We start from the raw sequence: 25549 nt of genomic DNA, 5'->3' as shown, positions 1-25549 counted from the left end.
AGCTCTCACACTGGCTGACCAGCACTTCCTTCGGGTTTGTACTGGCAAATTTGTCTTGACACCACATAAACGTCTTGCTTCCTGTTTGCACTGATGTCTTGCTTGCTTGTTTCTGTCAAAGTTGAGTGTTTGAGAATTCCTGAAATAGCCCAGTGCCTTAATGTCAATGCTGATAACCTGGCAGCAGGAAGGAAAAGTGAACCTTGCAGGTTGCTTGCAAGTATTTCTCTGTCTGAGAATTCATGGGCTTGGCAGTGGGGTTGTTAATCTTTTCCAGAACAGTGTAGGGGTATACAAATAATAAAGGCACTGTGAACATTTAAATAAAGTATTATTCCTCAAAACAGAAGATATTGCCTACCCACAGATACTTAAGTTTGGGGGCCTTAGCTTTGACTTTGAGCTAGGGCTGAAAGAGAAGCAAATAAGTCACACTCTGAATGTTTCTGTCCAGTGCACTGGGCCCAGCAGGTTCTGGAGAGGTAGCCTCTGGATCACAACATCTAGGATATTTTCATGTTTTTGTTTTGTGTTGTTTAAGTACTATTCCTGACTCAGGGCTACAACTGAATGACCAATTGCAACTTCACACTATATGACTCCTGGACACTCTCCACCAAGTCTGTGAGAAGTGATAGGGACTCATATCAGTAGTGGAACTGGAGTCCAGGCTAAATCATAGTGGGGCTGGAGACTGTTAGTGACATGGCGCACTGTTTGCCTGAGACCTGCTGTCTGCCGTGTTTCCCCCTACGGTCCTCCCAGCCTTGGGTCCAGTGTTATGGTCCCAGACTGTAGCCCAGCTTCCTTACCTCTGGCTTCACTCACATTGTTCCTACAGCCTGCATGCTCTTTCTTGTAGGTAGTATTTAGCATACCCTACCTTCTCTGAGAGATCAGGGATCCTATTAGGTCAACCATTTCCTGAGAGTAGAGACCCTCCCATCATTCACCCCAGATCCCTCACAACTCTAGCCCAGGCCTGTAGCTACTCAATAATTGTTTCTTGACCTAAATGCAAGCTACACATTGCTTTTTATGGGTCCTAACCCAATGAGTGATGTCCTGATCAGAAGGGGAGAATTTGGACACAGACACGTAGGGAGGACACCATGTGATGATGGAGGCAGAGACTGGAGCGGCGAGTCTATTCACCAGGCATTGCTGGCAACCACCAGAAGCCAGGCAGAGGCAAGGAGGCTCCTCCCTGCAGCCCTCAGAGACAGCAGGGCTCTGTCAACACCTTGGTGTCTGACTTCCGGTCTCCAGAACTGTGAGAAATTAAGTTTTCTGGTTTTAAACCACCGATTTGTGGAACTTTGTTACAGCACCCCTAGGAAAGTACTGCACCAGGCAAATGCCGGGCTCAGAATTGAGCTAGTTTTGCCATTGTTGATGTTTTACTGCAGAACCTCTCAGGTCTTTAAGGTGCTAAGTCTGACTGTCCACAATGGGGTGTAATATGCAGCATTTCCCAAGCTTAGCTTCCTAGGGCATCTCCATTTTGTTGTTTTTTTAACATGTTGGGACTGGCATGCAATGCCCTTTGCAAGCCCTGCTGTGGAGAGTTCAGGGAGAAGGCGCACTTCCTCAGTGCCCAGGACAGGATGCCCTGGCACCAGTGACGTCGAGGGCGGTGCAAGGACAGGATGGTAGGGTAGTAACAATGATAATCACTTCTCAGTTGCTCTGAAGTTCTCAGAGACCTTTCACTTTTTTTTTAATCCTCACCTGAGGATATTGTTTCCATTGCTTTTCAGAAAGAGTAGAAAGGAGGGAGGGAGGGAGGGAGGGAGAAAGAGACATTGATATGAGAGAGACACATCAACTGGTTGCCTCTCACATGCACCCCGACTGGGAGACAGGGAGCGAACTGCAGCCTAGGTACGTGCTCTTGACCAGGAAGTGAACCCATGGCCCTTCATCGTGCGGGCCGACACTCCAACCACTGAGCAACACTGGCCAGGGTGACCTTCACCATTCTTTACCTCCCGTGACGTGACTCTCGGCAACCCAGAACATGATTAGGTAGCATCTTATACATGCGACTCCACCCTTCCTAGCCATCTGGTTTTAGTAGCAACAAGGCTCCCTCTGATGCGTCCATCCTCTCTCTAAGGGGTGGTGGTTTAAATGACTTGATCTTGTGTTATCACATCCAAAGTCTGTGGACCTACAAGGCCTCTGCACCTACGTGCCCACTCCCAAGCCAGACTGCCGGGAGGGACTCTTGTAAGGAAACTCCCTAGGGGAGCTTTGTTTCCAGTTAGCTCTGTGGTAAGGATTCGCGGGGGGACCTGGAGGGAGATATAGTTTCAGAGATTTTGGCAGGACTGAAAGACTGGTAGGATTTTTTTGGGGGGAAGGACCCGTGCCTTCCCAGCTGGACGAAGCCCTTCCACCTTCAGGGCAGCCCCGTATTTTCCTCAGATCCTGGGACGCACGGGTGCGAGCTGCACGGGGAAGGGGAGCAGGCTGCTGCATCATCTGCTTTTCTGTGCAGGCGCCCCCCCTCCCCCCAGATGCCCACAATTTAATTTCAACTTTTTCCTGAGGCTTCAGCACAAGGTGCCAGCCTCACCTCTTCTAGCCACTCCCGAGTCCACTCAGAGGGCTGGTGCTGGTTGCGACTGCCAGGTCTCATCTGCTCAAACCAGTCCTTTCTCTAACCGATCCCATCATGTTGAATTACGGGCACGAGAGAACACTTGAGTGAGCTGAGCAAGTGGCTGGGACAATGCAGCCCTTGTCAGTCATGTCTCAGGAGCACGGGGTGATCTGTGCGCCCTTCCAGATGCCTGTGACTGTGCTGCAGAGGCTGAGTGTTGGGGTGGGCACCAGAGTCACGTTGTATTACCTGATGATGGCTCACCCACATGTCCCGGTCCACACCCGCCTGGCCTGGCTTCTAGCAGGGCTGTGAGGGAGACCTAGGAAGAGGGGTGCTGCTGTCTTCAAGATAAAAGGAAGAGGGGAGTGACGGTCACACACAGCATCAGGGTGGCTCCAGCTGCTTAGCAACGCACATCTCCTCAGTAAATATGACCCGCAGTCCTGAGTGTAGAGCCTCGCTCTCTGAAAGCCCTTGGAATTATCCCTAATTGTCAGCTGCCTCTAACAGCCCCTTATAGTTCCATGCACCTGGAGAACTTCAGCTATCGAGAATTGCGTTCTGCTCACCATTCATTGTGATTTTGTTTAGCAGCTGTTTTCTGGATCTCAGTTGTCTGCATAATGTCTCTTGGCATAAGGTGAAGTCTGACTCTCTTCCGTGAAGCCGATTAATAACTCCTCGCTTCTTTTGAGGTAACTTCTTTAATGGCTGCAGATGCAGGGAATTTAAAAGGGGGTTGTCCAGATTTGACAGTGCCCGGGGGAAGCGGGTGCTTTTCAAATCTGAGAAAGAGATGGAGTTTCCGGCCCCGTCCTGCCCCCACCTGTACAGTGGAGCTTGCTCTTTCTCTCCTACAGTTGCTGGGCTCCGGAAAGCTGGGAGTGATATCTACCTCCTTCTACTTCTAACCCCACAGAAATGGGCTTTCTGGATAGCGCTGTTCTTTGTCAGCTGCTGGAAAACTACTCTGTACCTGGTTGCCCAGGTTGAGTGGGAAGTGGATGGCACAGCAGGCTGGTTGTTCTGGTTGAAGGCAATGAATTGGTGCCTAGTTTTTATCATGACCAAGTGGTGAACAGTAGAGTCTCAGCTCACCAGTTACTCACAGTGTAACTTTGGGCTAGTTACTCCATCTTATCTGAAAAAAAAAGTGGGCATAGTAATAGAACAGACCAGTAGTTCCAACTCCAGGATATAGAAACCAAACTGGCACTGGCTGAGGCCTGAAAGGCAGGTGGAACTGCAGAGCCCGGGGTGGAGCTGGCTTCAGGAACAGCTGCTACAGGGCTCCCCGCTCTCTGCTCCTTCTTTCCCTTGGCTAGGTGGCCTCTTTCTTTTTTTATTCTTTTGATCCTCACCCAAGGATATGTTTATATTGCGTTTTGGAGAAGGAAGAGAAGGGTGGAGAGAGAGAGAGAGAGAGAGAGAGAGAGAGAGAGAGAGAGAGAGAGAGAAGAGAAGAGAAGAGAAACAATCAGTTGCCTCTCATATGCACCCCAAATACCAAGGATCAAACATACCTAGGTGTGTGCCCTGACCAGGAATGGACCCGCAACCGTTTTGGCATCCAGGATGATGCTCCAACCCACTGAGCCACCCAGGCAGGGCTTGTTGGCCTCTTTCATGCAGCCTTGCAGGATGGCTGCCCGCAGCTGCAGCTGAGTCCTGACTGCTCCCCACCTTGAGGGTGAAACAGCTTTCCCCAGGACGACAGCAGAAAAGTCCCAATGAGTGTTATTATTTGTATTATGACTCCAGCTCTAAGCCAGCCACTGTGGCAGGGAGGGGATGGAATACTGGGATTGGCCAGGTGCGATCACATAGTCTCCCTGTAGTGTTTGCAAAACCACTTTCACTCAAATGCTGGAGAAATGGGCACAGGTTTGGTCCTCGGAGGAAGGGTGCTGGCATATGCAATCTGTGCCCCTCACAGCCTCATGGAGATGTTGTGGGGAGGGATGGGGTGTGGACAGCCCTGGGCACAGTGTGGGAGGTGGTGTCAGTGCCAGTGGGGTTGGTAATCGTCACTATGGCTCTTCTTAACCTGCACCTGCAGGTCTTAAGCATAGAGTGAGGACCGTCTCCAACCTGACCTGCATGTGACCTGCACGATGTAGCCTGTTGACTTTTCCTGTGCAGAGTTTTCTGAAACAGCCCTTTCCCATTCCTCTCCTCCGTCAGATTCTTTGGCTAACTTTCTGCTCGAATTCTCTTATTCCACCATCGGAACCAAATAGCTCCCTTCTTGATGGTGACTTTGAGAACTTAAGGACAAACACTCACAAACTCCCCCTCACAAATCCTTGGGCACCACAGTTAGTGACTCCTCATATTTCCTTTTAGTTACTGTGTTGCAATAAAGCTCAGAGAGTGCAGACCAGGGCCGTTCCCAAGGACCAAGCACAGTATTAGCCAGAGGAGTAGTGGGCTGTGGGCAGCCCCAAGCTTCTGTTCCCAAGATTTCCCGAGATCATTCCCAGTGCGTGGGCCTCGGAAGCCTGGCTCTGCCCCATTCAGTGAGCATCGGGGGAGGGTTAGATGCCTGGTACATAGCAGGCTGGCCTGCTCTCTGTGTCCACTTACCACAAGGCAGAATCACGGGCATGAGGACTGCCAGGTGGTTTGGCTCTGCACCCATGGCTCCAGGCTCCCGGCCCCACCTTCTGCTGTGCTTGCTCTTCCCACCAGAGCCCTGGAAGGCTCCCTGTCCTCAGTGACCATCCTCAGAGCCACTCTGCTCTTACTGCCAACGCGCGAGTCCCCCTTCTAAAAAGTGCTCACAAGGTGCTTGTGCCGATGAGCTGCCTCTGGTTGCGACGGGCAAGCTGTGGGCCTGGTAGGTGCGGGCAGGGCCATGAACCCCGTGCAGCGAGTTGTGGCGTCTCCTTGGTGCCATAGCAATATGTGGGCATAGGTCCCTGTCTAGAATGTGTGGGGCAGAGTCATATTCCCTGAGAGCCCATAACCCCCACAGGGCATGAGGCACTGCAGGTTCACGGGACGATAAGGCGAGTCCTTCCCAAGACAGCACTGCCCTGAACTCCGAGCTTCTGTCAGGCTCTGAGAGGGGGTGGTGCCACTCCCACCAGGCCTGCCAAGGCCCGTCCCTGCCAGGAGGCTCGCCTCTCCATTCTCTTCTCTGAGATCCCAGCACTGAGGGTTGGCATTTGTCCTCTTCACCCCTTGCCTGGGCCCCAAGCCCGGAGGCGTTTCTCTGCTTTTCAGAAACCCTTGAAATGATCTTCTCCATATAAACACGGGAGCCCTTTCCAGTCGCGTGAAGCCATTTGCCCAGCAATATTAATGCGCCATCGGCGAGCCTCCGGGTTAATTACCTGTGACTCGAGAATCATTTGTTTCTGTCTCTTCTATCTCGTCACTGCTCGGCAATTTTTATTAGGAGACCAGCTACAGAATCCAACCGATCATTATGTGCCCTTCTTTTCCCTCATCAGAATTGGTTCGTCTTTTAAAAACTCTTCTTAAAGCCTTCTTTATTTTCAGCTTGTGTTCCCTTAACGGATCTCAGCTTCAGTGGGAACAGAGCCAAACGGGAGACAATCTGCAGGGTGAGCCGTCTCATCTCCGTGAGTGAGGCCTGGCAGGGCCCTCTGACGGAGAGCTGCCTGCTGCGCAGCCATGGGCCAGCTTCTCCCCGTGGTGAGGGCTGCGCAGTGTGTCCTCGGGGGCACTCGCTGGGCTTGGTGACTGAGCCACGGTGTCCCTGGAGGTCTTTGCAGATCAGGCAACCGCAGTTGCAAGACCCTGAGCATCAGCACCCATCCCGGGGCTCTCTGCACACTCCTATTGCAGTTATACCTCTTATTGCCCAGGGCTGCCACTGGGTTCCAAGAAAAGTTTTCTATGTATAGAGAAATTTTTGCAAAATGTTGAATTTTGCATGAGGTAAGATAAGTTTTCCTTGTGCACTGCAGGAAGCCAGGGGACACGCGATGCAGAAATGAGCAGGTTCCGACCAGCCACTGGCTCTGTGAGGTGCATCGAGCACCCACTGGCCTAAACCGTGGGAGGTGTCATTGCTCGTTTGGACCCCTACGTACCCTCCTTTCTTCAGCTCTTCAGCCAAAAGGGCACAAGGACCAGGGCGATTGTGCAAACTCCTCCCAGTGGCAGCTTCTTAGTACTTACATCCATGGGCTACTCAGAAGCTTTATTTCACATTGTTCGTAACAGATCCCTTTCTTCTTGGGAAGCGGGGAAGGGGGGCTCACTGTGCTGCTGCCTCCAGGGGGCATTATGTGGCAGGTGGGGACACGGGTGGCTGGTGGACCTGGGCCTCCCATATCACCAGAGGTCTTGTTTGGAGCCATTTTTTTTTCACTTTTATTTTTAATAGGCAATTTCCTGTTTGTCGATACATTTCATTTAGGGGCAAAGGCTTACTCACTGTTTTAATATAAACTCCTTAGATTGAGGCCGTTCTTAATGGAAATATTTTCACAGCAGTGTCTTATTTAATCCTCATCAACACCTCTGACGTATGCATTACAATCTTATTCTGTAAATAGAAAAAAAAATGAGGGACTCTTTGAATGTTGTAGGACATTGATCAAAGAATGAAAATGGGCTTGACCGCGGTCATTCAGGAAGGCACATTCTCGACGGCAATCCAGCAGTGCCGTCCCATGCTGATTGAAACACACCGCACACATAGATGCTTCGCTCTGCGGCTGATGTGCCCGCAGGGCTGGGTCCGTGGGACCCGTGGGCCTGCCGCTGCGGAGAGAAGTGGGACCTCCAGGTTCAGAAGACTGGGCCTTTGAGAGAAAAAATCACAGGCCTGGAAAATGAGTCGTGGGAGTAAAAATGCATGTCAGTCTGTCTGCTTTACTGATTTTAGCAGCGACTCGCTCTCTCTTTTATGCCATAAGCAGCATTCCCACTCGGCCGCGGGCTGCTTCATCTGAATTTTTATCCTTTGAGTCGCTGCATGGTTGGGTGACTGGCTAAGAGCAGACGTTGAGCGGATAGGGTCAGATATAATCTCATGCCGAGAAACTTCAGCTGAAAATAAGATGAGGTGGGGTTTTTTTCTTTTCGTTTTTTTTTAAAGACAGTAGCTTTATAACGCTGTGCTAGCCTATCCTATTTCCCCTTTTACAAAATTTAAAGTAATAACGTCTTACACTTGGATAATGTTCCCAGGCTGCATTTGCTCTCAAAGAACTTTCCTGCGTGTAATCTCATTTAATACACGTTCAAGAAAGCCTTTGAGTCAGGCAGCGTGAAGATGTTATCGTTGGTGTCTGCCGGATAAGGAAGGGTGCTCAGGGGTGGCAGGGCTTGTCCCAGGTCCCACAGCTCCCTGAGGCGGGGCGGGAGATTCGGAGGTCAGCTCTGCACCCCGCGCCCCCCCCCGCCCCCCCCCCCCCCGGGCCTCTCCTCTCATGTGTGAGTTTACAGCAGAAGTTTTCAAATTAACACCCCGTGGTAAAGCGCAGCGTTTTTAGTGCTGTTTTGGTTCTTTTAAAAATAAATTCTTATCAAGACAACGCTTCTCATCTGTCAGTGGGATGATTCCCGTACCTTGGGGATTCCGCATATTAAAATGTGTGTGCGGGGGGTGGGGGAGATGGTAAAAGTTAATCGTTTCACAGTACATGTCTGTGGTGAGGTTTAATTATCACTTGACATATTTCATGGATTAAAACGATGACAGTTTAAAATATAGCCAGGAAGTCCATTCATTATCGTGTGTCAGGTTACATCAGAGTCACCCCCAAATACAGATGCTCCCCAGACAGACGAACCTGCCGCCTGATCTGATAGACATGGACGGCCCTGAACTGAAACCCAGACCAAGAACCCTGTTCTGCCCCTGCTGTCAGGATCCAGAGGGGGTGAATCCACTGGGGCGCTTTGATTCTTGCATCACGTTGCAGGTGCTAGCCTTGCAATGCTCCCAACCCACTCCCCCCGCCCCCCCCAACCCCCACCACCCTTATCCCCCACCACTGGCCTTCTGCAGAATGTCTAACGGGCAAGGTAATTTACTGTGAAGAGGGCTTTGAGGGAACGAATGACAGCTATTGGAACTGCAAGGGGTGACGTACATTTCCATGTCTGTTGAGAAGCAGCTTCTTGGGGAGGCTGCTGGTGCGGGTGGTTTGATAAGCTCAGCCTCATCTTTCTGTTTAGGAAATAATTACATAATTGCCCCTTCCCACGAGCTTGCTGGAAGAGGAGCTGTCCAGAGCTGACCTGTCTGTCCAAATTTCAAATTTGCGTCTGGAGAGCCCTGGGGGAGGGAGCAGATGAAGCCATCTCAGCCATGCAAATGCTGTTTGACATCCACTAGCTCAGTGCTTAGCCACGCTGACCGCAGGGTCCATGAGGACGCTGTGTCATGGATCAGAGGCACTCGAACATGGCCGAGGCATGCCGCCCCGGCCGAGCCCCATTGAGACCATCTGCGAGCACACCAGGTGTGCCTCGCTCTCTGGTCCCGGGCCCTGCCACCCCTCGTCATCTCCCCTCAGTCTCTGGTTGCCACAGCCATCCCACGGCCAGTCTTCATGGCTGCGCCCCACCACCGTGCTGCCTGCCTGGATGTTCTGGGGGCAGTGCTCGTGCCCTCCTTGGGAGTCTGCCTCGCTTCTTGGCTCTGCCAGTCACGGCATCAACTCAACGATCCAACTCCGGATCTGGAAGATCAGGCTGAGCGGGGGAGTGATGGGTTTGGGGCCCACGGCTGTACCTAGTGGGCAGCAGAGGTGGGATGTGAGGGCCGGAGCCAGCGCCATGGACCTCAGGGCTCTCCCTGGTTGTTTTCTCACTTTCTTCCCCTTCTTCCTACCCTGAGGGACAGCTTTCCCTTCTCTGGAGAGCGGCACAGTGTCTAACGCCCTAGATGCCATTTCCCGGGCACGGACATTCTGGCTGAGTTTTCTAGTTAAATGTCTGCTTTGACTTTTGTTTGAAATATTTCTAGTTATTTTGTTTTTCTATTGGGAGGAAGGGACCACAGGAGGGACATATGGTCACAGCTGTCACTGTTAAAGTCCCACTATCGCTTTGCTGGGTTAACTTGTTTCAGCGCTCCCAGCAGTCCGTGTGGCCGGCCAGCATGACCTTCCGTTTTCCGGGTGAGGAAAGGCTTTGGGAGGATTGGCGGTCTGGTGGCTGGCTGCCTCAGTTGGTGCCTGCACGTTGGCTCTCACTGGAGGAGTATCCGGAGTCCTTGGTGAGAGCGTGTCCCTGTGCCTCTCGATGGTGGCCTCGCTAGGACCTGCCCTGAGGACTCTGTTCTAAGGTAGATCTGCAGGGCCATGTCTAACGGCCAGCCCTGGAGGAGCTTAAGGAGCACAGCACCTCTGTGGCCCTGCCCGTGGCGGCGGGAGCAGTGTGGAGGATCGGGGAGACAGAAGGGCACGTGGAGGCCAGACACTGCAGCTGCTGGGTGCTGGGAACAGAGGAGAGGATGCTGGTGGCTCAGACAAACCGGAGCCTCCGCCTCTGACTCAGTGAGCTGCAGGCACCACCAGGCTCGCCTCCCACACCCACGGGGGTCACAGGGAGATTTTCCTTCCGAGGGCAGGAGACCCAAAGGCAGAAACGCACATGGCTTCTGTGGTGGGAGCCCAGGGAGTGGCGGGGGCAGGAGACTTTGCCCACGGGCTGCACCGCCCTGTACCGGTGGTATGGGGAGTTCTGTGGCTCTGCTCCTGTCTTCAAGGGGCCAGAAAGGACTTTTGCCTACAGATGCCTCTCCTGCCTCCTGGCTAAGGCCTGCTCCCTCCCCCTTTCCTCTTCAGCACCCCCAAAGTCATTCGGGGTCCTGAGGGAGTGGCAGAGGTTCCACTGAGCCACCTCATACCTTACCTGGGGAACTCATCACGCCTACCTGCCTCCTTGTGAAAACAGCAAACACAAGCTTCTTCTAAGAATCCCGAGCCGAGCGTCTGTCCCATATTTATTTTGAATGACAGGCCTCAAACTGGTGGCCCATGGGCCAGATTCAGCCGGTGGTCATGTTTCATTTGACTTACATAGTATTGGCCCACAGAGGGTTTTTACAAAAATATGTTGATCTTATTAAGTTGTCAACATTTAAAAACAAGGACATTTTACATACAGATTCAAATAGGACCATTATCTTGGAATGTGAGATGGCTTGTTAACCCTAGGTCTACTTGACTTCATGGCAGTAAGAAGCTGGCGTGAGCAGCCATACCCTTAGAGAGTGCCCGTGCTCACCTGTTTGCCACAGTCCGCACTGCTCCCTAGTGCCTTCCTGATACTGAGACTAAGTGTTCGAGGCAGTTTGGAAAGTGAATAAGAACAAGTTGAATTCCCTAAAAAACCACACTGACTAAATTACCCGAGTGGCGTCTGTAGGCATTTGAGTTTTTAGCCCTATTTTGAACTCAGGTATAGAGCTTGCTAATCACAGCACAGAAGGGACAGGTGCCAATGAGAGGCAGGACAGGGGTGAGGTGGGAGGAGCAGGAAGCAGGGAGGAATTTAGTATAAAGGCTGAAGTAACCCTTACTCACCCCCTCCTTGAGAATCTCTGGTGAAGCTGGTGTCCCTAGGTGGGCCCTTGGTTTTGGCAGTTAAGTTTCCCATTAAACTTATTTTCTGATATTTATGCCTTGATCTATAAGCATTCACTCTAGGCTATCAATTTGCAAGTGAGTTTCCAGCGTGGTAATTAATATTTGTGCCTGTTTATGTCAGTTATATCTTTAAAATGATTCAGTTGCTTTAAGCATTTAAAAGACATTTTGCATATATTTTAAAGTAATTGCTTTCCAAAAATATTTCCTACTGATATTTTGTTAAATCTAAATGTACATTTATAGTACTCTGTAGACCAGAATAGCTCTGATTTATATGTTTTGGTTCTCTGGGTTGAGAGAGAGAGAGAGACTTTAAAACCATCTTTTTAATCATTGTACCTATTCCAAAGAATCCCTTGGCTTCTTGAGAACCAGTCAGTGTTAGAAAAATAATAAATATGGTGTGTTCTCTGGGCCGATTTAGAATTTAATGAGAGATGACATCTGGGCCCGAGAGCGAGCCTGGCTAACTTTTAATCTGGGCTCCCGTGTCCCGGAGCTTGGAGGAGCTGATGAGCTCCCTCTGTGTCAGTCTCTTAATGTGCAAAATTCCGATGACAAACAGCCACTGCCCTTGTGTGGTGAGAATTAATGCTTGCTGAGTAGCAAGTATGGTTTTGATAAAGTAGTCCTAATTGTTTGCTTTGTACATTTCCCGCTTTATTATTTTTATTATTTCTCTTTGCCTCTGTAATTGGTAGTTATTGGGTTCTCGTTACTTTTTTATTAGTCATTTTGTAAAAACTATCTTGTGATTTATCGTCCCTCCCACACTTATTTCCCCCCAAATGTCCTTAGAGGAGGCAGGAGGCAGGAGGCAGGAGGCAGGCGAACATCACTCGCCTCTAACGGAGTTGGAGCTGCGGGAGCTCCTCCTGGCTCGCCCTGGTCTCAGCAACAGTGGTTCCCAACTGTCGGCTGCTGTGCAGTGAAAGGACTTGTATGACGCCAAGGAGACTTCCTAGAAAAGCATCTAAATGACAGTGAGAGGGCAGATTAACAGCGTCTGCATGGGGACTGTGAACGCCTTCCATGTGGGAGGAGCAGGGCAAGACGGTCCCAGTCAGCTTGGGACAGGCACTGAGCCCATTCCTTTATAAATGAATAAATAAATGGGAACCAAGGAGAGCTCTTCCGACAGTAGAAAGCCAGATAAGAAACATAGAAGGGATGATGGAGCTTAACAGTCATCAACGGATACTGAAAACCAACAGTTCAAACTTGATGACAAATACATATTTTTATATTCTGAAAGCCAGTAGTCCTTCACCAATTATTTTTTAATTACAAAGAGAAAAGTACTACCTCTACTTTGGAGACACTTGGTGGATACCACCTTAACCAAGGGATTAAAGCCAACATCACCTGCCTCTTGATTTGATGTTCTGAGGAAGACAAAATGCCAGGGCTGTGGTATTCCTGTTAACAATTTATCACTTGAATCTTATCATGAGAAAACATCAGACAGTTTCAAGTTGTAGGATAGTCTACAAAGTAACTTTTCTGTACTCTTCAAAAATATCAAGGTTATAGAGAAACACAGAGAAGGCTGAGGAACTCTTCCAGATAAAAGGAAACTAAAGAAATGTAACAACTAAATGCAATGTGTAGCTCCTGGACTAAGCAAGAAACATAGCTATAAAACACTATTGGGACAATTACAAAACTTGAATATGGACAGTAGAATAGATAATAGTGTTGTAGCAATGCTGATCTTTACAGTTGTACTATAGGAAGATGTCTTGACCTCAGGAAATATATACGTTAAGGTTAAAGGCACCAGGTACCTTTATCTTGTTCTCATATAGTTTCCAAAAAAGTGTGTGTGTGTGTGTGTGTGTGTGTGTGTAGTGTGTGTATTTACATGTATGTATTATATATTACACATACAAAGAAAGAGACAGAGGGAGAAATGATAAACAAATAGGGGAAAAGTATGAGTTCCTTATAATATTCTTGCTATTTTTCAATAAGTTTAAAATTGTATTAAAATAAAAAGTGATAAACCTATAATAAAGAATGTTCACAATAAAGAATCATTCAAAGCATTACCTTTAAGATCATGAGCAAGATAAGGGTGCCTGCTATGTCTCTTCTATTGAATGTCATACTGGAGATTTTAGCTGGTGCAATAAAAAGAAATCAACAGTATAAAAATTAGAAAGGAAGAAACAAAAATATGATTTTTCACAAATGATGTAGTTGTATAAAGAAGCCAAAAGACTCTCTGAATAAATTACTAGGACTAACTGATGTATTTTAATCAGGTTGCTAGCAATAAAATTAATATACAGAATTTAGTTGCATTTCTATATAACAACAAAGAGAAAACGTAATTTTAAATGATACCACAATCACTGGCATAAAAAACATAAAGCTTCTAAAAATGAACATAATTAAAGTATGTAATTATACATACATTAAGATATTGTATGTATAATTACATACTTTAATTATATTCTAAGATATTCATAGAAAAGAGTTGTGACAACTTATTGAAGGACTTAAATTAATGGATAAGAAAAGTCAATATTGCAAAGAAGTTTATTTCCCTGAAAATGATTAGTAACCTTCTGTCAGGTGTATGTGTGCATGTAATTAATTTGACAAGCTGGTTCTAATATTTTCATTAAAACAAAGGACTAGAAATAGTGATGGCCATCCTGAAGAAAAATCACAAATTGAGTGCTCTAATACACTGTTGGGGAGAATATAAATTGTATGACTCCTTTGGAAAACAGTTTGGTCTTAGTACAGCTGATAACGCTCATGCCCTAGGACCCAGGCATTCCATTCCCAGGTGTATACTCTCAGAGAATCCTATCTAATAAAATAGTAATATTCAAATTAACCATCACTCCATCACAAAGATGGAGGCGACCACGGAGCTGGAGCGAGGAGGCTTGAGTTGCCCCAGCGATGGAGGAAGCCAAGCTTCCCGCCTGCCCTGCCGGCCCTGAGCTCCGCTCAAGGCTACAAAGTTTCAATTATAGAAGATAAATAAATCCCAGATACCTGCTTCCAGCCGGCATGGCCTCCACTCAAGGAGGGGCTGGGAGCCTGGGTTGCTAGGGGCAAACTGACCTGGGCTCTGCTTAAGGCTACAAAGTTTCAATTATAGAAGATAAAAAATCCCACATACCTGCTTCCAGCCCGCGGCGTGGCCAGCTTGAAAATGGCCCTCAGCCCCTCACCTAGGCTGGCCAGGCACCCCAGCGGGACCCCCCCACCCCAACCCTGAAGGGGCTGTGGCCAGCCTGAAAACGGCCCTCAGCCCCTTACCCAGGCTGGCCACACTCCCATGGGGTGAGCGTCCCCACTAGGGGGCTTGACCAGCCTGCAAACAGACATCAGCCCCTTACCCAGGCTGGCCAGGCACCCCAGTGGGGACCCCCACCCTGAAGGGGGTGTGGCCAGCCTGAAAACGGCCCTCAGCCCCTCACCCAGGCTGGCCAGGCACTCCAGCGTGACCCCCCACCCTGATCCGGGACACCCTTCAGGGCAAACCAGCTGGCCCCCACCTGTGCACCAGGCCTCTATCCTATATAATAAAAGGGTAATATGCAAATGACCCTAACAGCAGATTGACTGGGAATGACTGGTCACTATGACACACACTGACCACCATGGGGCAGACGCTCAATGCAGGAGATGCCCCCTGGTGGTCAGTGCGCTCCCACAGGGGGAGCTCTGCTCAGCCACAAGCCAGGCTGACGGCTGCCAGCACTAAGGATGTCCGACTGCAGCTTAGGCCTGCTCCCCGCTGGCAAGTGGACATCCCCCGAGGGCTCCCGGGCTGCCAGCGTGAATTCTGACTGCCAGCATAGGCCCGATCCCCCCAGGGAGCGGGCCTAAGCCAGCAAGTGGACATCCCCCAAGGGTCCCAGACCATGAGAGGTCACAGGCCAGACTGAGGGACCTCCCCCTCCCCCCAAGTGCACAAATTTTTGTGCACCGGGCCTCTAGTTCTTACATATTTGTGCAGGCAGACAAGAACAAGAAAGTTGTAGCTGCTTTGTTTATAATAGTTTAAAACTATAAATAATTTAAAGATTTAGTAACAGAAGAGTACATAAGTAAACTGTGATATAGTCTGTAGTGATAGTGTGTGTAGTGATCTGTCCTCTAGTGGTATTCAAAAGGAAGGGAGGGAGGAAGGGAAAAAAGAAAGAAAGAGGCAGGGGTAGATATAGATAGATATAGAATACTATACCACAGTGAAAGTGAGTGAATTACATCTACATGTAATAACATGTGAGGAACATAATATTGAACATAAAGAAGGAACTTATAAAAGGATGTCTTCTATATGTAAGTAAAAATTAAATAACCTACTTGAGTAATCATATTATTTTATATGCTACCTGTATTTTATAAATATTTCATTTATATTCAGAAGTTCTTTTTAAATAATTTTTTTAATATATTTTATTGATTTTTTACAGAGAGGAAGGGAGAGAGATAGTCAGAAACATCGATGAGAGAGAAACATCGATCAGCTGCCTCCTGCACATCTCCCACTAGGGATGTGCATGCAACCCAGGTACATGCCCTTGACCGGAATTGAACCCGGGACCTTTCAGTCCGCAGGCTGACGCTCTATCCACTGAGCCAAACCGGTTTTGGCTAAATAATTTTAAATAAATATAAAATGTCTCAGCATTATTATAATATTTTAAAATAATAAATGGTGATTGACTAAAATAATCATGATGCACCCATGCCTTAGCATACTAAGAAGCTTTTTAAAACAATGTTGCAGCCCAACCGGTGTGGCTCAGTGGTTGAGCATTGACCTATGAACTAGGAGGTCATGGTTTCATTCCTACACAGGGCACATGCCTGGCAGGCTCAGTCCCCAGTAGGGGCATGCAGGAGGCAGCCAATCAATGATTCTCTCTCATCATTGATGTTTCTATATTACCCTTTCCGTTCCTCTCTAAAATCAATAAAAAAATATATTTACAATAAAACAATGTTGCACAAGTATGTTTGTTGAAATATAAAGTTGTTCACAGTATATTTCTAAGGGGGGAAGAAGCAAGTTATAAAAAGACTATATATTGTTGGATTCTATTTTGCAAAAAAAATTGAGATAAATATAGAAGTATACAGAATAAAAAATATTAAAAGAGCTTTTTTTTCTAAATAGTCAACTTGAATAATTTTTCTTTTTTTTTTTTCATGACTATCTGTATTTTCTGATGTTGTCCCAGAATAAACACATACCCTTTGTGTAAGGGGGTCAAGTCTGCTGCTATTCAGAAGGAAGCGAGGGAAGAAGGGGGAAAAGAAGGAAAGAGGAAGGGGTTGCAGAGACGCGTGGCCGAGGACGTGTTTACCAGGGGCTCAGTTCCTTCTTCCTTCTCTTGAGAGCTTGTTTGGAGGTTCTAGCAGGGGAGCGCAGCTACTCGTATACCCTTGACCGAAGACCGGTCCTCTCCTCGGGGGGGGGGGGGGGGGGGGGGGAAGGTCGTCCTCTTCGACCGAGCGCGCAGCTTCGGGAGGGACGCACATGGATCGGTGAGGGAGGAGGGGGACACCCGCCTAGCCAGCCAGATCAGCCGAATCAACCCTGGCGATCAATGGGGTGACAGATGTCGCAGCCAGATCGCCCTCACATCCCCTTCTTCCTTCTCTTGATGTTAATGAGTGTTATCATAAATTAGGTATGTGTGTCCCAGTAACCGTGTTAGACAAAAGCAAGTCAAGAATTTCTGTTATTTGTTAAAATAATTTTTTGCCTCAGGGCTGTGTTCCTTCAGCCACATTATTCTTCCAAGACTGGACCTCATGGGTTCTGGGTTTAATGGTTACACAAGAATAGTAGTCTTGGGCATCACCGTGCATAAAAGCATCATGGGCAGAGTGAAGAAATACGTCAGCATATAAGGAGCTCATGACTAGTGAATTGGATTAGACAAGGTCAACAGTAAATTTCCCTGCAACTCGTGCTGGGGCTCAGGTCTTCCCTGGCTGGACTTACCCTGTGAGGAGCAGCCTGCAGGAGGCAGCGTGAGCCTTGGTGAGCTGGGAGACTGCGGAGAGCTGACTTACACCGAACGCCCTTTCCTGAGACTCATGTGACATGGAAACAAGTTGTATCCAATGTTCTGGGACGATTTGTGAACTTTAACATGCAGATCCTATTTCAGAGGAGGTTTCACCGGTAATGCTTTCATTTTAAATTTTTTTGTTTTCAATATGCACCCAGTCTGTCTTCCAAGGTGACTGCCGTGGCCCGAGGTGTCACTGTGGAAGTGTGGGTGGGGGGACACAGCTCTGCTATCCCAGGCCACTCTCCCTGCAGCGAGAGGAGAGGACTTGGGGGAGCACCAGGACTGTGGGGCCCTGGAGAGAAGTCGAGAGGCAGGAGAGGGGCAGGATGGAGACTCCTCAGGGGCTGAGTCCACCTCCCCCTCTTCCTTACTGAGGATCTCGGTCAGTCTGCCCTGGGGTGTGGGCTCAGGCAAAGCTGACGAGTTAGGCCAGGTGCTCCTCCGTCGGCTTTGCGGGATGTCTGTCCGGCCCGCCCCACAGGAGAGGAGGTAACGGTGTTCCTGGAGAGCGGGTGTTAGTTTCCTGTTGCTACTCTAACAAATACGCATTTGTGACCTTACAGTTCTGCACGTCGGAAGTCCAGAACCAGTTTCACTGGGCTAACAAGGTGTCCAGCTCCACCCTGACCGGGGAGGTATTTGTGGCAACTCTGAGTCCGTGATAAACCCACCAGGTCCTCTTTGGTTTGCTACACTAACTCCTTGGTCCCCAAGGTGCTCCTCGTTTGTTGCTGACCAGGAAATCCCTGGGTTCTGTAGGGTTTGTGCCTGGTTGGGGTAAGGGCCGACTGCTCTGGGTGTGTTTTGGCCTCTTAATGGCTCATGTTCTCCAAAAACTACAGGGCCTTTGACCAAAGGGCAGAATTAGGTTTGGTGGCTGGCTAGCCCGACCGGCCTCTCTGAGCCAGGACGTCTGCACGTGGCACTGCCACTGCCGATGTTGCTCACGGAGGCTCTGACCTGGGTCTCCGGGCAAGGCCAGCTGTGTGTGCCCTGCAGTGGGTATGGTTGCCCTCTGGTGTTGGGAGACTCACAAGTCCATGGGGGTCGATAGGCCTGGCTCTGGAGCCCAGAGTGCGGTTTGTGAGGCTCACGGGAGGGACTCAGTTCCTTCTAGTCAGGTGTTCCTTGGGAGCTCTTGCCGAACCAGAACACCGGGTCAACCAGGACGCCCGCCTGCCTGCATGTTACAGCGGAGGCTTTGCCACCGGCCTGCACGTCCAAAGAGGAGGCTGTCTCTGCTCAAATCAGACGGAGATCGTACCGCACATCCTTCTCTGAGCTGGAGTGTGCGAAGCGCACAGCACGGAGCTGGGACTGTGAGGGGCGGTTTGTAGTGACTGTTCCTGGAGGTTATGATGGTTGGTCGGGGTGGCCTCCGACAGCCATGAGGCAGTGCTTCCTCCTACCAGGTCTGGGGGAGAGGCTCGCTCCCGCATGTTCTAGCTTCTTGAGAAAACTTGCTTTCTTGACTGTGGCCCACATGGCCCCCACCTGTGCTTCCGCTCTGACTGCATCCTGACTCCCACCCTCCTGCTTCCTTCTAGGAAGGTCCCTGTGATCGCATTGGGCCCCCATGGTAATGCGGGATAATTGCTGCATCTCACATCCCGGCCGTAAACACCCCCACACAGTCCCTTTGCCCCGTAAGGGACCACGCTCGCAGGTCCAGTGGAGGGCGGGGCAGGGGGGGCGGGGGGGGGGTGGATGCCGCGGGCGGTGTTCCATTTACCTCAGAGCTGGGTCAGGAGCCCCTCCCTGTTCAGCTCCCTGCCCTGGAGCCGTCTTGCTTTTTCTCCCAGGACAGAAGGACACGGAGTATTGGGTGTCACATGGCGGTGACGGATGCCAGGAAGGACCTTGGTGGAATACTTTTTGGGGTCATTCATCAGAGAGCATGACTGTGACTGCAGAGTCCGATGGTGTCCACCCCGGTCACTAACCTGGGGTTTTGTGAACTGAAACCGGACTGGCAATTTGAAAAGGATCCTCTCTCCCTTTCTCTTTTCTCATCTCACACCGATTTATTTCAGGTTGTAACTGACAGTCTTAGCAAGTGAAACGATTTGTCAGTCGCTTCATCACTCCGCGCCCCGGAGTGAAGAGACCTGCTTGGAACCGCATCCTCCTAGGTGCCTGGCTCAGCTGGGAGGCCCGGCTTCGGTCTGTGCAGGGACGGACACACGCAGCTCCGGCCCCCACTCTTTCCAGCTGCTCTGTGACATCGGAGGCAGGACTTGAGGCCTCGTGAGTCACTCTTGGCAGGAATAATCCTGAAACTCACAATGTGGGTCCCTTCCTGGCAAGGTGACCCCCGGGTCTGGGCCCCAGCCACCTCCCCCCTCTCCCCCTTCATGTCTCCCACCAGTAGCCCTGGGGCTGGGGCAGCACTTTCTCCAACAGTGGTACCTGGTGACAATTTATAGAAGGGAATATGTCAACCAGAAAGTTGTTAAGATTTTGCGGAGAGAAGTTGATAGAAACAGTGTGAAGACAAAGTCATACCAGTGGTCCCCAGAGAGACGCTGGGAGAGGGTCAGGATGGCGGGGTCCATCCTAGTTTGCATTAGCTCTCCTGGCAAACAGGACATTCGGCTCCACCCAGGGTCCAGCCTCAACACCACGCTCATGCCCGGCTGTGAGATATGGCCCCATGTCCCGGTCAGGGCACTGCCCGCTGTGGTCCAGCCCACACATTGGGCAATGGGACAGTCCCTTCTCTTGTGGCCTTGCTGTCGGAGCTCAAGTAAGGGTGGCAAGACTCCAGACCAGAGTTTGAAACACACAGATCCAGTTAGAACCTGCTTTGTCTGCACCTCTGGCCCAGTCCAGCCTGCCAGATCTCTGCACTGGGTGTGGGCCCGGGGCCAGCTGGGAGCAAGGGGTTCCTTGGCTCTCCTTGGCCAGGTGTCTTGTGTATTTGGGGACTTCGTGGGGAGGGATCACTGTGGTCAGGGCAGGGTCCCTGACTGTCGGCCCACCTCATAGCAGACTGGCAACACAGCGGTTTCTAAGAGGACGCGATGAGGCCCTACTCCCCTGTATACTTAGATCTTCTCCGTGACACCGACACATACCCTGCCTGCGTCTTGCCTTCTTGCCTCGACTACCATCTCCTTGAAGGCAGAGCCGATGTTTTGGCTGAACTTGTGCTTATGTTCCTGTTGTCTCTTGAAGCTGGTGAGGCTGGTGATGAGCACAAAAATACACGTCATGGGACTCGGGATGACAGGGTCCCCTGAGAGCTTGGTGAGCTGTGCCGAGTCAGCCTGCGAAGGGTGGTGCAGAGGTGGGAGCTGGGAGTCCAGGGAGGTGTTTATAACCCGCCCTCACCTTGGAGCCGGGTAAGCACAGCGGCTGCGCTTGGGCTGCGGCACAATCCGCGCCGAAGATGCTGATCCGCTGGTTTTCCCGAGCCCTTCCTTTTCCCTTAGATCAGTAGTTCCCTCCCTGGTTTGTCAGCGCCCCAGGGTGTCTCCAGTTGTCTCAAGAGTTGGCGTAGAATTCTCAAAAACATTTGCTTCAAACGAAAAACAAATATGCAGAACGCAGCAGTTTTCGCCGAGTTTGGAGGAGGGGAAGAAGTGCCGCAAAATCCAAACAAGCGCATTGGCTGTCACTCTCCAAAAGGTTGGATTGTTTGCTCAAGAAAGAGAAAAGGCAACAAGAGCCGGCGTCTCCGAGCGGTTTGGATCAGAGTCTGAGGCACTGCTCACAAACGCAAGCATACAGAACCTCTTCTGAAAAACCATTTTGCCGCTTTCTTCTCCCTTTCTATAGAAAGCAAATGTTATTATAGATGAATAGTGTTACACAAAACACCATTCAATAGAGATCTGAGCTGGCGAGTCTCCGCGAAGCAGACATTTACGGTTTGCTGAGCCTTCCTGGGGCCTGGAGCGGGCCCTGGGGGAAATGCTCTGGCTGGGGTGGGGGTCCCAGCTGCCTGATGGGTCCTTAGGGAGGCAGCAACGCCTCTGTACAGTGGAGATGAGGAGAGGACGTACCTCATGATGTTAAGAGAATTAAATGAAGGTTTATCAGAACCTTAGAATGGAGCTTGGCACATAGTAGGCATATGTGTGTACTAAATAAAATATTGAAGCCTCCTATGTGCCAGGAACGGTGCTCGGTAGGTTTCTGTTAGCTGAGGCCCAGGGGTGAAGATCGGAAGGAGACGGCTGGAGGAAAGGCCTGCTGGTTCAGCACAGAGTCGTGTGAGGGTTCTTCATGAAAACATTCTGGTGCGGGTATTGGTTGGCAATATTTTGGGCAAGTCATTGCCTTTTTTGAGCCCCAGGGCATTTGTTAGGGTGTGATGGGTTACCACGACAAACAGGCTCCACGATTTTAGTGCCTTAACACCACAGAAACGGGCTTCTGCCCCAGGAACAGTCCTGGGCAGGTGTGTGGGTTGTCAAGGCAGCTGTCCTCCACATGGTCATTCAAGGACCCAGGCTGACAGGTGGGGGAGGGGAAGCCAAGACCCGAAGCAGTCGGCGGCTGGCGCAGAGCTGTGCAGGCCATCTTCCCGTGGGAAAAGCCCCTTCAGGAAAGTGACGGATCGCTTGGCATCACGATGGGATGCCGTAGGAGCTGTTACTGAAACAGCATGAAAGTGTGTGGTGTTTCACCTCCAGCCACGGATCTGGGACCGCCTTTTCCCTGTCCCCGATGTACTATTAACCCCGTCCCCAAGGGGAAGTGGCAGGCACTTACCAAGGTTGTGTTGTGCTTAGATGGAACCGATCACCAGAGGTCACCTGGCTCCCAGCGCAGGTCCGAGGGAGCTGAGTTAATGGGGTCTGGGTCTCTCAGACTCGCAGGTGCGAGCGCACAGATGAGGCCTAGCACGGCCGAGGCTTCAGTGCCGTGTGGGGACCCTGGCCGTCAGGGGGCCACTAGGACCCTCTTGTCTAGGCTGTACATACCTGGCTGGGTTACGCACCCTGCTGCTTATCACTCCACAGTCCACGCAGCCTGGGCATGCGTGTGTGTATTTTGCACCTTGATATTTCCAAGTAAGGAGGTAAAATGAGGGGAATCAATAGGACGTAAATGACTCTTGCCGTGCTGCCTCCCTTCAGCCACCCAGTTGGCGGCCTCACGGGGTCAGTCCTGGCCTGCAGTTTCTAGGTCAGTCCTAGTTTCTAGCTGCATGATGTGTCTGGGTGTGTGTGACTTTCATCGGTGTTGCCATGAGCCCCCCTCAAGCACAGGTGTGGGGTGAGGTGGGGGGAGGTTATGACTGAGGATGGGACAGTGGGCACTGGCTGGCCCCACCGGGCTTTGGGGTGAACCCTGGTTTCCATGAGTCTGAAGCAGTGTTCGGCGAGAGGGTTCCGTCTCTGAGGCACCCAGCTCCACGTCTTCCTGGAACCTTGACTAATTATTGATTCTCTGGTTCTGTTAGCCAAGCATTAGACAGAGTACCAAAATATACCCTCCAATTTGCAGAGAAGTGGAAGGTATTCAAACACAGAACCAAAATAAAGGATACTTTTTCATCTTCCACCGAAACCCCTCATTTTCCAGCAGCACAGAAACAAAAGAGGAGGCGGTGGGAGCGTGCCGTGACTGAGAAGCAGCGCGCAGCTGTCTCCCGGAGGGACGACGCTCCACTGTCCCTCTGCTGGGTGGGCAGGGGAGCACTTGCTCCTCAGATCCCTGCAAAGCTGGAGCGAGTCCTCTGGCAGCTCCATCCACCCGGGCTCAGAACCTCGGCACCCTCACCCGTCCCTCTGGGTCCCACATCTGCCACATCCAGGTTAGCCGGCAAGTTCTCCTTTGCCTCCTCTTTCAGATCCATCCCTCCTTGGCCTCGAGGTCCTCATCCCTGGTTCCCTGCAAAGGCCTTTCTGGCCCCGTGTGCCCAGAGCCGCTCCAGTGCTCGCCTGCTGTCTTCGCACACCGGGCCAGCGTGGTGTGGGGCGGGTGTATGCGATCAGCCTAGTCACCGGGAGATCTAAATGGCTGTCACGGGGAGATGGCTGGGAATCTTCTCTGCTTTTCTGCCTGAATTTTGAGGCCATCCTTGGTCTATCCTCACCTGCCTCTCCGGTGACAAGCCCCACCCCGCTCTAGCATGCTTCCTTTGTTCTGGCTGTATATTTGAGCTTCCTCTATTTTTGAATAAATTCTCCATTTCCTCGAAGGTCCAGCTAAGGTCTCATCTCGGTGTTTCTCTGTTCATCTGCTTTTTTCCTACCATCCAAAACCCACTCCTCATTGTCCAGTGCTTGATAATGCGGCTACCCGCTAGGTTTCACGGGTTACCTCATCTCCCCAGCCATGTTGAGGAGAATAAAAACAGCCACAGCGTATTGATCACTTACGATGGCCCAAAGATTAGGCCAAGCCCCTCTTAACTATCACTGCATTTAATATGCTCAATAACTCTAGGTTGGTTAGTAGCAAAATCTTATTTTAGTTAGTAAATCACACTCCAGGAATCAAAGCTGTTTAGCTGTGAAAGCAATCCTTTAACCAGCATCCTCGCTGTGTGTAGTACACAGTCTTTGCTCAATAGTAGTTATTGAAAGAATGAACAAGCCGTTATGTCTTCCCCCTGACCGGGCCTGGCATAGTATGGAGCACATAATACTTGCTCAACGAATATGTCTGGTCGACATACATGAAGGGATAAAGACTAGGGAATAGCTCTTACTGGCTGCTGGAGTTAGCCAGTGCTTCAGTTGTCAGTCTGGAGATCCAGATTCTAGTCCTAGCACTCTGCTAATTGGTTGTGGGACCTTGGGCCCTAATTATCCGCATGCACAGTTTCCTTATCTGTATGACAAGGGGTTGTGCACAGGTCCTGCGAACTCTGAAATTCTTAATGCTTTTATTTTCGTTCCCTGAAGAGGTTAATTAGGACGAGGTGCTCTTTAACTGGCAGCTACACAGCTGAGACATAGCTCGTTAGTGAGGACGGCATCATCGCCAGGCCGGTATGGTTACTGATGACTGTCTGCTGTTCTCAGGAGAGCCAGGACCGTGAGGAGATTGCTTAAGACGAATAAAAAATTTCCCCCAAACACCATCAAATGAGAAAGCTATGGATCCAGAGCTGGGAACATTAGCGGGCAGGAGGTTTTCAATGCCCCTAATTTAGCTAGCGCTAATTCTTCCCTCAGCATCTCTGCGTCCACACTGAGGTAACGGAGCCGCCTTTGAGTGGAGCTCTGTGTCTCCTCACGAGCAGGAAGCCAGGACAGGCCAACCCAGGATGGACATGGGCCGAAAGAATCTGGCTCCTGGGAACCCAGTCTCATCAAGTATCACACTTGGCCGGCTTGGTTTGGGGTTGGAATGTGTGTGATAAGCTAATGCACACGGAGATCTAAATAGCTGCCAAGGATCATTTGCATTTTTCACCAAAGGGATGAATTGTTTGTGGAAGTCCCCCAGACATCAAGGGGACTGTGTCCTGTGAACTAGAAATGTCAGCTCCAAGAGAAAAAAGTGTCCTATCAGAGTTGGTTACCATGGTACCTTAGGGGCCTAGAATGCTATTGAATGAATGAATGAATGAATGACAATAATGATGGTAGCAGCTACTATTTATTGAGCACCTATAACATGTCAGGGTAATTATCACACCAACCCCAAGAGATCAGAGCTATTACCCTCACTCTAAATATGGGAAAATCTAGATTCATATAGGCTAAGTTCATTGTCACTTTGGTAACAAACACAATAGCTGGGATTAAAATCCAAGTCTGTCTGGCCTGGAAACTCATGCACTGTCTTTAGAGAACAAGAGAGTAACTTACTCTGTTGTCCACTACCCCATCCTTAGCACTCTTGGTGCCCCTGGTCTTACCTCCTTAAAGATCCTGTATCCAAATACAGTCACATTAGGACTTCAGCATATGAATTTGAGTGGACATAGTTCAGTCCATAACACCTTCCATGGAAATTTTTCCCAAGTCCTTAGCTATACCTCGCTGTTTAAAATACAAAAGTTCCCACTAACTATCAAAATACTGAAACACGTGGCTCCTGCCCTTAAGAAACTGAGAGTCGCCAAAACCGGTTTGGCTCCATGGATAGAGCGTCGGTCTGCGGACTGAAAGGTCCCAGGTTTGATTCCGGTCAAGGGCATGTACCTTGGTTGCGGGCATATCCCCAGTAGGAGATGTGCAGGAGGCAGCTGATCGATGTTTCTCTCTCATCCTTGTTTCTAACTCTCTATCTCTCTCCCTTCCTCTCTGTAAAAAATCAATAAAATATATTTAAAAAAAAAAAAAAAAGAAACTGAGAGTTTTAAAGGATCCAATCATTGAATTGTA

General features: G+C 50.0%; 1 protein-coding gene and 1 pseudogene across 1 annotated transcript in view; one reads left to right on the top strand and one right to left on the bottom strand.

The window, feature by feature from the left end:
• Nucleotides 1-25549, top strand: part of FSTL4 (follistatin like 4) — a 324334-nt gene that overhangs the window by 36455 nt on the left and 262330 nt on the right. The window lies entirely within an intron of this gene.
• LOC132234422 (pre-mRNA-splicing factor 38A-like) overlaps nt 20303-25549 on the bottom strand; it is a 40532-nt pseudogene continuing 35285 nt past the window's right edge.

The sequence above is a fragment of the Myotis daubentonii genome, chromosome 5 (assembly GCF_963259705.1).
Source record: "Myotis daubentonii chromosome 5, mMyoDau2.1, whole genome shotgun sequence".
Taxonomy (NCBI): Eukaryota; Metazoa; Chordata; class Mammalia; order Chiroptera; family Vespertilionidae; genus Myotis; species Myotis daubentonii.
The sequence above is the reverse complement of the archived record's forward strand: the minus strand, read 5'-3'. Positions and strand labels throughout refer to the sequence as shown.